This window comes from Pleurodeles waltl, chromosome 11 (assembly GCF_031143425.1).
Source record: "Pleurodeles waltl isolate 20211129_DDA chromosome 11, aPleWal1.hap1.20221129, whole genome shotgun sequence".
NCBI classification, from domain to species: domain Eukaryota; kingdom Metazoa; phylum Chordata; class Amphibia; order Caudata; family Salamandridae; genus Pleurodeles; species Pleurodeles waltl.
In genome coordinates, this window is record NC_090450.1 from 843,442,231 (window position 1) to 843,455,677 (window position 13,447).

Below are 13,447 nucleotides of genomic sequence, written 5' to 3' on the forward strand. Positions count from 1 at the left end.
ATCAGGGGGGCACCTAATTGTCTGGGTTTGCAGGATGTGAGGGAGGTGCTGGGTTGCTCCAAATGTCCTTCCCTTCCTTTGAAGACCAGTTTGGCAGCCCTCCCCATCCTGATTCTCCATCTGCTGAGGGAAGATCTTCTCCCCCAGGCACATCTCTTTGTATTTAGCCCGGGCTACTTCACACCTCATCAAGGCAGCCTGGCCAGGTTGCCAGAGGCTGGCCAATCAGAGCAAAGCACTACAGGGCTAAAGTTGGCAACTTTTTAGGTAAAGTTTAAAACTCTTTACCTGAACAAGTTATATTAAATCCAACAATTGTAAGTTGTGGGATTTATTCTAACAATTACTTGATACCAAATTTTAGGTATCTGTCACTTAAGGGAACTTTATAAATTAAAATAAAGTCTCCCCATTCTAGCCTATGAAGGGCATTCACTACAGTAAGGGAAAATTAATTTGGCTGTTTCACTTCACCAGGGCATATAAAACTATTTTTATAAGGTCCCTGCTTATAGTTACATGGCACCCAACCTTAGGGGCACATAGGGCACACCTTAGGGGTGACTTGTATGTAAAAATAAGGTAGTATAAGGCTTTTGAATACATTTTAATTCCAAAGTTGAATGTGCATGTAACTTGAATTTAAAAGCAGCCATCAAGACAAGACTGCCTTTAAAATGACACTGGGCACCTCAGCAGTGCACCTATTGGTGAGGTCCCTAAACGGACATGCCATACCATATACTAGGGCCTTAAAGGTAGGTTGATTTAGCCAGTTAGAATAAGCCTAATTTGCATACTCATTTTATACACAGCATAGGCCCTGGGACTGGTTAGCAGTACCCAGGGCACCATTAGAGTCAGGAAAACACCAGCAGAAAGTGGAAATGGGGGAAAAAAAAGTCAGGGGGCCTCTGCAATCAGCCCTGTTTTCTCACAATTGTCCATTCCCACACCACCCAAGTTTCATGTGATAGACAAAGGCAAGAAAAATGTGTTTTACAGGTTGTTCTGGATAGATTAGCTTTCAAAGATTTTCAACAGAGGAGTAAGCTGTTCCATAAAATCCATCAGCTGGTAGAAGGGCCACCACCTTCTTTTTTGCAGCCTAGCAATTTCTCCCCCGCAGAGCTTGGTGCAGTGCCTTTTGACTTCCAATGGAACAGGAACTGCTTTTACTAAGGAGGGAAGCAAAAATAATTGTCATAACAAATGCATCAACACAACAACAGAACTGCAAATAAGGACCCATACTAATCTTTGGCAATGCCATTTAGCACATATTTACCAGTCATAAATGAATCCACCACCGCTTAACAGTATTTTCAAAATGATATTTCTACATTAAATGGACCAGAAGAAAACAAGGAACAAATATCCATAAAACTTTACGATGTGCAGTAGCTAAACCTTTGCAGAAATGAAGTTGTCACCTTTCCTAACCTGCATCACTCCGATGTTAATTGATAGTTAATCTTTAGACCACTCTAAACTATAGTAGAATGACTAAACTAACAAATTATCTTGACACAAAATCAAAAACGTTATGTATTATAATTTTTCTTTATTACCAATATTACAAGGCAGCTCTGCCACAGAATTCTGATTAAGTATTACTGATTAACTCCAGTGGCTTGTCCTTTCCCTACCCATTTCACATGATTCACCCAATAATTGAAAAGTGAGCAAAGGTTTGGTAAAGTTCACTTTAATGTTTGGGGGTGTGGCTTGTAGCTCATAGAATGAGACACATCTCAAACAACTCCTGCATGGTTGTCACTGTGCCCAATCATGAATGACTCTGTGCACCTAAATCCCTCCTTTAGTCAACTGGTGAGTGTGCATTGTGCAAGACTGAGACTTGCTGGTACCCCCGAGGGCTGAGGTTCGTGATGATATAGAGTGGTGTCAGGGTGCCATGGTCCACATCTGTGGCTATGATGGGTGCCTCTCCTGCTCTGAGGAGTAATTGGGTCTCTGTGAAAGGAGGTGCAACCAAGTCGAGACTATGAAGACTAAATTAGATAACTGCGCCCTGTGTAAGGCACATTAAGGAATAAAATCACCAAAATCACTGAGAGTGTATGAGTCTTGGGATACAGATCAGAGGTCTATAACTGTGGAATAAACATCAGGGTGGTGAGAGTGCTGGAAAGTATTAGAAAATCCTGCTGACTGGTGAAGTTGTATTTAATATTACTACATTAGAAATACCCCTTTTAGAAAGTGGACATTTCTCTGTATCTACTGCCATCTGTGCCTTACAGCCCTGTCTCCAATCCACATCTGGTCTGTGCTGGCTGACAACTCCCTTTGTGCCTTCCACCCACACTGCCATAAACACAGGACACTCAGGCCCTCCTTCTGACATTGGCGGTAAATGCCGCTTACGGACGCACTGACGGCCGCCAACTTACCGCCACGCTGGTGAATATCCATTCACAATATTATGACACACACACACCAATCTAACAAAATACAGCCATATACACAAATCCGCCAGACCAAAGGTCAGTGGTAAAGTGGCGGTCCCAAAACTCACACCGTTATGCCAACAGAACAACGCCCATCACATTATGACCCATGAATCACCATGCGGACATTCAATGGCGGTAAACCATTGGCGGTACATACCGCTGCGCTCACAATAGACACCCAGATACAAAACAATACTACATTGGCCAATACCAAATACACACATCTAACACTCATACACACACCATACCCACACCACTCTAAACCACACACACACACATTACGCACAACCCTTTACCAACAACTATTGCCACCACAAGACTGAGAAGAAGAGCACAGAGACAACTAGACACACATATCACTGACACCCATACATCCCTCACGCACTCCACATCACACACCCCACCACATTACCCAACACATCCTTACCAACACACATCACAAAACAACCATGACACCACAAAGGCACCCCCATTTCACTGAGGAGGAGTTGAGGGTCATGGTGGAGGAAATTGTCAGCATAGAGCCACAGCTCTCTGAAGTACAGGTGCAGCAGACATCAATAGCAAGGAAGATGGAGCTATGGGGGAGAATCGTTGACAAGGTCAACACCATGGGACAGCACCCAAGAACAAGGGACGACATCAGGACCTATGGGGGAAGGTATGTTCCATAGCTGCAGGACACCAACTCGCCAAACAGAGAACTGGCGGTGGACCTCCACCTCCTCCCCCACAACTCACAGCATGGGAGGAACAGGTACTGGCAATACTGCATCCTGAGGGACTCGCCAGAGTTGGCGTAAGACTGGACACTGGTAAGTCAACTTTTAACAAGTATCACACCCCCATACCTGCATGCCATCACACAGCCTCACTCCCATCACAAGGACACCCCTCCCAGCCCTGCATGAACACTCATCACTAAAGCATGCACAGCATGCACAGCATAGGGAAACTAACATAACCACAATACACCAACATACACAAGCAAAAGCTGGCAGGGGAACAACAACCATAGAGGGGAAGCTACAGATATACAAATGTCAGACACTTGAAGCATAATACATCATTTACATCCCCATGGTACCCCAGCCAATGTCACTGGAGAGGAGGTGCCACCACTATCCAGTCCCCCAACAGAAGAGGCCCACAGTGATGACAGTAACTCTGGACTTCTGGATCTGGACAATCTACCTGGCCCATCAGGGACCACTGGGCAGCCGGTCACCCAAGCCTACTTACAGACCACCACAGAGCCTGCCCCATCAGGAACCAACACCACAGCACCCACCCAGCGTACCCACACCTCTGTCCCCAGGACATGACAATCAGAAGTGTACCCATCTGTACAGGGACCCCAGGCCACACCTCGCCCACAAGACAATCAGGGACCTGGGGTCAGTGGCAGTGGGCACACCATTCAGGGGACAGAGGCACAGACCAACAGGTACACTGGGAGGACTACTGTGTGCCAGGGGAAGGACAGGATCAGGGAATCGACTCTCCAGGAGGCACTCTCCGAGATCCTGGAAGCCCACCAACATTCCTAGGACACGATGGGCCAGGTGCTAGACAACGTGCAGGAGAACAGATGGCTGCAGAAGAGACAGTATCAGGGGATCACGGAGGACTTGCAGGCCATTAACAGTACCCTGATCTCCATAGCAGGGGTGCTGGCAGGCATGGCCAACATCATGAGGGAGGCAACAGCACACCAGTGGGCCCCTGCCACTAGCCAGTCATCTGAACAGCCCTCAACTTCCGCTGCCGCTAGTGGTCAGCAGCCCCGCCACAGGACCAACAGGCCATCAGCACCACTCCCCCTGCAGAAGGTGAACCACCCCGCAAACATTCCCTGTGAACCAGACAGAAGCCAGATATACTTGCCAAGACCACGGCCAGGAAATGAGACTCTCCTGATTGTCCCTCTTGTGTCCCACACTGTCAACTTGTCCACTTTGAACTGCCATAGCTCCCCTTCCTATGCCCCCATGGACAATGCACCAGTGCTACAAACAGACTGGAACAATACCCTGGACTTTCCTCCATCATCACCCCATTCCATTACACTTCCCCCTCTATATTTTAGCACAACAATAAACACCCTTGGATAAAACTTGGCTACTAGTATTTCATGTATTGCTAATTTTTATTGATTGAAACAGCTACAACCATTGCAAACAAACTGTAAATAGCATGATCACATCAGGAAAATGTTGTCAAATCATTAACATCTGTAAAATGAATATCCAGAGTTAACCGTAATTAGAAATAGAAATGTGAAGTTGCTCTGTCTCACCTGTGTGTAATTGGAAGTACTGACGTATCACCAATGTTCTGTTGTCCACATCCTCATCCTCTGCCTCCTCATCCTCACTGTCCTCAGAGTCCACTGCTGCCACAGGAGAATCTCCAGTCTCCTCCTCCTGCAGAAAAGGTACATTGCATCTGAGGGCCAAGTTGTACAACATGCAGCATGCCACTACTATCTGGCAGACCTTCTTGGGTTAGTAGCACAGGGATCCACCTGTCAGATGGAGGCACCTGAACCTGTCCTTGGGGAGGCCAAAGGTTCTTTCAATGATCCTTCTGGTTCACCCATGTGCCTCATTTTAATGTTCTTCTGACCTTGTCCTGGAATTCCTCACAGGGGTCAGCAGCCATGATAGGTTTGGGTAACCAGAGTCACCTGCAAGTATTGAGGGACAACATTTAGCCACACACTATCCTAAATGGCCAACACCATAGGCATATAGCAACATATACTGTGTGGGAAACAGGGCTCACCTATTAGCCACACCCTGTGCCTCTGTAGTTGGGCCATCGCATTTGGGATGCTGGTATTCCTTACAACAAAGGCATCATGCACCGATCCAGGATACCTAGTATTGATGTGGGAGATGTAGTGGTCCTCCAGGCACACCATCTGCACATTCATGGAGGGGAAACTCTTACAATTCCTGTACACCTGTTCATTTTGCTGGGGACAGGGGGGACGGGGGAGACGGGATGAATGCAATATGTGTTCCCTAAATCGCACCAGTTGTATTGGGGATATGTCCTATTGCATAAAACCCAGCCTTCACAGTGGCCAAATCCTCCACCTGGGGGAAAGCAATGTAGCTGCACATGTGTTTCATAAGGACAGACAAGACTCTTGCTAGCACAATTGAGAACATTGGCTGTGACATTCCTGCTGCCAAGCCCACTGTCCCTTGGAAAGAACCAGTTGCCAGGAAATGGAGCACTGATAGAACCTTCACAAGAGGAAGGATCCCAGTGGGATGGCGGATAGCTGAGATCAGGTCAGGTTCCAACTGGGCACACAGCTCTGTGATTGTGGGCTTTTCCAGTCTATAGCTGAGTATAATGTGCCTGTCCTCTAGTGTAGCCAAGTCCACCAGGGGTCTGTACACGGGGTATGTCTCCATCTCCTATTCATCCACAGTAGTAGGTTATCTAAGGGACACAAGAGTGAGTAGGCTGTCACAACTATACCACATCAGCAGTCCGCATCATGCAAACATGTTTTGGGGCAGTGTCATTTATGATGTATGTGCCCATTTATCCTGGGACGCAGCAATTGTCGATAAGCCTGTTCACCCTCTCTGAAATGGCGACCGCCTGTCCTGTGTGGAGGGACAGGTGGAAGTAAGGTAATTCCGCCGACGTTGTGCCCCATGGAGGTAGGCGGTCATGAACCACCAGGAAATTCCTCATTGGTTTATATTGGGCCCTATGGGGTACAGTGGCCAATAGGGATCTACACTGGCGGTGACGGTCTGCCTTTAAAATGACACCAGGGTCCACAGCAGTGCACCCAGGGTTGAGCCTTATCTATCTGTGGTCCGTAAACCTTCATGCCATACCATATACTAGTGACTTATATGTAGGTTGTCAGAGCCAATTATAAATAAGCCTAATTTGCATATACCATTTTACACAGAGCACTGGCCCTGGGACTGATTAGCAGAAAACATCAGTATCGGCTAAATATGGGAGTAAAAAGTGAGGGGGCTTCTGCAATCAGCCCAGTTTTCTCACAAGATCTAATTGCTATTATATGGTTGGGGGAATTATTTATCCCAACCTACATGGTTGCTATACAGTGCAAGTGCTTGTGACACTGCCCAATCTACTGCGTAAGAGTGTCTTAATTTTTCAGGAAGAAGGACTAAGAAAAATGGCATAATTACATCTTCCCCCAAATTCTGGTGGACAATCTGTTCTGCCAATAGGATGTCATGACATCATTTCAATTTTTCCCAGAACATAACTTTAATTGTGCACACTGTATCTCCCTCAGTTTATAATTTCACTTTGTAAACCCTATTGTGGGGGGAGGCCTACAATTCACCGTCTTGACTTCTAAAAGTTTGTTAGTTCTGTCACATCCAGTAGTTCTTTAAAATTCTGGTGAACTATTGGGACCTCTGCCGCACTGTCTAGCAGAGTCAGTGCCCACTTCCTGTTCATCAAGAAAGTTCTCATTATGGGGGTCATTCTGAGGGTCGCGGATGACTGAAGCACCGCCAACAGGCTGGCGGTGCTTCAAAGACCATTCCGACCGCGGCGGTAAAGCCGTGGTCGGAAAACCGGGTCCGGCGGTTTCCCGCCGTATTTCCCCCGGCTGGGCTAATCCTCCACCCTTCCCGCCACCCTGTTTCTGGCGGTTTTTACCGCCAGGAACAGGATGGCGGGAACGGGTGTCCAGGGGCCCCCTAACAGGGCCCCAGCCTGCTTTTCACTGTCTGCCTAGCAGACAGTGAAAAGCGCGACGGGTGCTACTGCACCCGTCGCACACCTGCAACACCGCCGGCTCCATTCGGAGCCGGCTTCAGTGTTGCAGGCCCCTTTCCCGCTGGGCCGGCGGGAAAGTTGGAATGGCCCCAGCGGGGCGGCCAAATGGCGGTTCCCTCCAGGCGGGCGGCAACCGCCGCTCGCCGGGGTCAGAATGACCCCCTATGTGTGGCCTTTCTAGCCAAAATTGCTGCCAAATTTTTGTTTTTGAATTGTGCTTTCTGTTGGTGTAGTTTCTCTTCCTTTTTTACGAAAGGTTCAGCTGAGTGTTGCGAATCTTTTCTTGGTTTCACACACTCATTTAGTTGTTCAGAACACCCACATCTCTCACTGCATTTATTTGGTGAATCCTGAAAGGACCAAGATTGATGTGTATCAATTATATTGGTATCTGCCAGGAATTTTTAAAATATCTCTATTTCTGAAATTGTAGTGTTTCTCAGAGGTCTTCAGACGTGGAGATTCACCTCTTTGTTTTACAATATCTTTATTTTGTTTTTAATTATCCCAGCATTTTTTATAACCTGTCTGCCACTTGCTTGTAGAATCCCTATTGGAGTCACTTTGTATTTGTGGTTTAGTTGATCTGGCCCCAAACTATCCCTACCTACACCAGAATAAGTCTCAGTGATAACCCTTGGCAGCTTGTGTTCCTGACTAACATCCTGGAGGCTTTGGTGTCCTGCCAATACTACTGCTTCCCCTTTAGAGTTACTTAATATTATCAAGGATCTTGTGGCAATGTTACCTCCCCAGATATAGGACCGGCACAGCCCTATATTCATCCTGAATTTGTTTTAACACTTCCAGAAGATTTACATGTGTTGGTGTACTGTGTGCAGTAGTATAGAGTGCAGCAAATACTGCACCCCATGTGGCACAGTTGTCCACTGAGGAAACTGTTAGAAATTGGGTCTCTAGTTGGCAGAGGTATACACCCTTGTCCAAGTAGGGACCACAATCCGTGTCAGGGTAAATCACAACACAACCCAAATTATCCTGTGCTCACCGCATGGTAGCTTGGCACAGAGTAAGCAGGCTTAACGTAGAAGGCAATATGTAAAGTATTTGTGCAATAACTCATACAGTAACACAGTGAAAACACCAGGGAGGTTTAAAAAAAGAGATAATATTTATCTGAATAAATTAAGGTCAAAACGATGAAAATTCAATGTACACAAGCAAAGCTATACATTTTTAAAGATTAAATCCCACTAAAGCGTTTAGAAACTCAATAGCTCCAATTGGGGCTACCATGGCAAGTTGACGGAGTCGTTCCCAATAATCCGACTCCACAGGCGCCGGTGACGGAGTCACATGGACCCCCAGGCACAGTACCTTTGGAAAGAAAGAAACAAAGATGTCGCACAGAGTCATGGAAATGAAGCGTCGCTAGAGTCAGTGCAACTTCAGTTCCTTACCACATCAAGGGAGCTGAGGCATTGGTTCCATACTGTAAGGCAGCGAAGGTGAGGTGTTGGTTCCGTCCAGTTGCAGAGGGAGCTTGTGCAGTGCGAGGGCGAGGCATCAGTTCCTTGTGACCCAGCAGGGTCTATGATTCCCGTCGGTCCAGATGTGATGAGTCGACTTTGCAGTGTTATGATCACACTGCGTGACGTCAGAGGCACTGTGGCAATGTCGGACTTGCAATGCAGGCCACGGTCATTGCGTGAAGTGATGTTCATGGAGCGGGATCAGCTGCAGCATTGGTGCTGGGGTCGCTGAAGTGTTTATTGGTGTTGCTGACGATGGAAAACTACCTAAACTAGCTGGTGAAGACTTTGTTGGCCCTGAGACTTCAGAACAGGAGGCAAGCATCATCCAAGACCTTGGAGAGCACTTTTGGGGATGGCAGAGTCCTTCCAGCAAGGTCAGATGTCAGCAGGACAGTAGGACAACAAGCATGGCAGCAGTCCTTCTTAGCAAAGCAGTCCAGATGAGTCCTTTGGGAAGCCAGGCAGTTCCTCTCACAGAGTGCAGTTGTAGATCCAGAAGTTTCTGATTTGGTGGGGTCAGACACCCCGTTTATATACCTAAAAATGCCTTTGAAGAGGGGGAAACTTCAAAGAGTGGTTTTGAGGTACACAAGTTCCGCTTTAAGCCCAGTCCTGTCTGCCAGGATGCCTGTGGAGGTTATCAGTCCTTTGTGTGAGCGCAGGCTACTGGCCTTTGAAATGTAACAGAGAGCCCCTCCACCCTTCCTGCCCAGGAAGACTCATTCAGTATGCAGATGAATGCAGATTAGACTGAGGCCCTCATTATGACCCTGGCGGTGGGTGACAAAGTGTTGTTAATATCGCCGACAGGCTGGCGGTAACTACCCCCAAATTATGACCATGGCGGTGATATCGCCGATAGACAGCCAATGTACACACCAACCACCAGGGCGGAAACAACAGTCACAACGGCGGGAGCCACCCACAGCCAGGCGGAAGACAAGGTACTGCCCACCACATTAAGACACATCAACCCGCCACCTTTCCGGGACGGTACCAACGCCAACAAAAGCCTAGTAGAAACAGAGCACAAAAGTGAAAGGACTCACCATTGGAGACACAGGGAAGAACCACACCGCCATGGAACCTGAACTGCAAGTTTTTGCAAATCTTCTACGTTATGCTCTACCTGGAACACCAATGCCGGGGAAGACGACGACGATGAGTACAGCCACCTAGAACACAAGGGAGGAAGGATAAATATGGCAGAGCTGCCCACAGTTCAGATCCCTGCTAGAGGAAGATATTGGAGAAGAAGGACTGCCCTGCTGGACCCCTGGCCTACACCTGGACACTGCACTCACAAGGGCTGCAACAGCTGCACACTTTGGGCTTCAATGAGCAAACAACATTGCCTTGCTTTTGCAACTCCAGGAGTGGGCTCCCTGTAAGCTACAGGTACAAAGAGCTGACCAGAATCCCCTGCATTAAGTGCTACAAGAATAGCCCAGCTGACCAGCATCAAGTGGTCGAATGAGGATTCTGACCAGGTGCATTCTAGAAACTATAGTCCCAACTTCCAAGGAGCAACTTAGAACTTCTGTAACCTTGGATCAAATTTATGGGCACTTCAAGGACCCAAAAGGACCACTGGAAAAAGATCCAGAAGTCTGGAGAAGTTTGGAGCTACTATTGTAAAACGTGCCATAAGCTGAAGAGGTGCATTGTGGGAGTTGTAGTCCCAGACCCCAAGAGACAAACCAGGGCCTCTGAACCCTTGGCTAGTGCTGTGGATCACTTTTCTGAATCAAGAAACACTTTTGAAAGTAAGTGTAACAGTGTTACATCATGGGTAGTCTGAACTCTGGACTTTGTTCCTGCCCAGGCTACCTATTTTCACCCTCTCAGCGCTATTTGCTTCTAAGTGCTAATTTTACTTTTAATCTTTAAAAATGTATATCACTGGTTCCCTTCCTTTTTATTCGTGTTGTTTTGATGTATTTCAAAGATTACAATATTTCCTATTTTTATAAATTGGTGTTGAATATTTATTGTGTTTTGTGCTTTACTTATTTACTGTTTTGCAGATATTAAATGTTTTACACACCTGTCACCTAAGTTAAGCCTCAGTGCTCGTGGGCCAAGATACAAAGGGTTGAGCAAGGATTAATTTACTGAGACCTTGACTGGACCTAGTGGGGGTTTGTGGCCTATTGCTAAGTATATGTACCTACCTGCCCTTACTAATTATCCACTTTCCAACATATCAACACCCCTTCCTCAACCACAATACTGCATTAAACATGAGGTTAAAGCAGCAGTGAGAGAAATACTCACACAACTTGAATACCAGGGTGCAATAGAATCCTGCATATCACCAATGAACAACCCTTTGTTCCCCGTAGCCAAACCGGACCATCCATATAGAATAGTTTTAAACTACAGGCACTTAAACAGTCATACACACACATTTGCTATACAAAATGCACCCAGCACAGCACTTATGAACAATTTAGTGCACAACAAAATACAAAACAACCTTGGATATTTCCAACAGGTTTTTCTGCCACCTGAAAGCAGGAATTTGACTGTCTTCAGTGCATTAGACTCACAAAGGAAATCTTCTTAACTTCCACAAGGGTATGAGAACAGTCCTGGACTGTTCTCAGTATGTGTAACATCTATATTACACAACATTGAGCTTAAGGCATTGTCTTATGTAGATGACTTCTACCTGAGAGATGACAACCTGCTTACACACCTAAGAAGGGTGGACTGTAGTCTAGTGGGTTTTGCTGAAAAAGGCTACAAATTTAATTTCAAGAAAACAAAAACTGCCTTTCTCAGTGTCCTGTTTTTGGGATACGAGTTGTCAGGTGAAGGAAAGAGCCTTGCACCTCACTTTCTAGAGAAGTGCGTGTAATTACAACCACCAAACATTATCAAGATGATATAATCATTATTGGGTTTTTTCAATTTTGGCACAATTTATATTCCAGATTATGAACAATGCATAAAACCACTTAAAGGCTTGATACATCCAGACTTTACAAGTAAATATTGGACGTTTTACAACTCATGCATTCTCAGACCATCGCAGCAGGACATGCTTGCAGTAATAACACTTACACACATGTGATAACACAACAAACTTGGTCATCAGATTAATTGCTGGTGCCATAGGATTCACCTATGTGACCTTCAATGAAGGTGACACCATCCCCATAACATTCAAATCACATCTGTGTTCAACAGCACCTATTGGTATCGTACATGACTTTCTCCTTTAGTCTGAATCATCCATGCAGGTCAACATTCATCAGAAGAAGGGGATTTGGCATGCCAAACCCAAGCAAGTGCAGACCATGTAGAAATCTGTAGGAGGACCTGAGGCGCTAGGCCTGAAAGATTGCTGAGCTGAGGCCCAGCTAGGGATTTCCTCCCAACAAAGGATTGGTGCCCGTCGGACTCTGACCTGTCCTAATGGCCCACAGTTTGGCAGTGGCCTACCTTGAGGTGGATGGGCATTTGAGGGCAGCACAACAGCCACAAAGGGGTAAGTACTGACTGTATCCTTGTACTTAGCTCTGGTAGTATGGTGTTTGCTGTCACACTTTAGCAGCTTGACAATGTAGTAGGTGCTACATGTATGGAGACTATTGGGAATAAATAGTACTCACATTGCCTGACTAATAGATGGAGATTTGGCATTAGGGTTTGGCATCTGTACATTTAGATCACCTGTGTCAAAGTATATCTATGCCTGCATGTGGAGATGCACAATTGACATTTCCATATGTGTGACTCCACCCACCAGCCACACACACATATATATATATATATATATATATATATATATATATATATATATATATATATGAAAGCTGCTTTTTCATCCTACACATCTAGTATTTCCGGTTCCATTCCATACATCCAGAAATGTGAATATGCCTGTCAAGGTGGGAGACCACTCCTATCTATGTAGATCACCTGTATTTGCTGCTGAGTGGCTGACACTTTTGGTACAGGGTCTAGTTACCTTTTGTCCTGGTACAGGTATTGACTCCATGTGAGCCTGGCATCTCAATCATTCAACAGATATGGCCAGAATAGGAATGCACATATGGGTTTGTGGAGGTGTCCCCATTGTCCATTCATATTCATACTATGGGGTTGTGAAGATTGTAATGGAAGGACATCCAACTGTGGCTGTCTGGCTGTTAATATTTGGCCTTACCATGAATTTCCATGTCATTTAACTGTAGGCAATTCACTATTATCCCAATGCCCCTATTTTAGAGGAGGTAAATGATTCAGCTGTCTTACCCTCTGAACATCTGCAATGTCCATGCTATAAATGCCAATGGCCTACCAATAATAGGGCAACACATGGTATTAGCCACTTACATCATGGCACAATGGTTACATGGGGGCAGATGTTGAGTGGGACAATCCTTGTTACCCTAAGCCTAGCTGCCGTGGACAGGTCGGACAGGAAATGGTTTTGGGTCACTTCTTACTTCAAGAGTTGATGGTTTGGCTGAACTACTTTTTGTTTTACAGGTGTTGTTGTGGGGTATGTTGTAAGTGCAATGGCAGTCATGTGGGACCATGTCTACATCATGTCTACATGTCTTTTCAGTGGGATATGTGTGTTGTCTGTACTTAGGTACAGGTAATCACATGTCAGGAATGGTGTGAGTGATACTGGTTTACTCATGTTGTCATGTGGTG

General features: G+C 46.0%; 1 long non-coding RNA gene across 1 annotated transcript in view; it reads right to left on the reverse strand.

The window, feature by feature from the left end:
- Positions 1 to 631: 631 nt before the first annotated feature.
- Positions 632 to 13,447, reverse strand: part of LOC138265078 (uncharacterized) — a 222,008-nt gene continuing 209,192 nt past the window's right edge. The window contains exon 3 of the long non-coding RNA XR_011199305.1: positions 632 to 1,178. This is a non-coding gene — a long non-coding RNA (uncharacterized lncRNA). The remainder of the gene's footprint in view (positions 1,179 to 13,447) is intronic.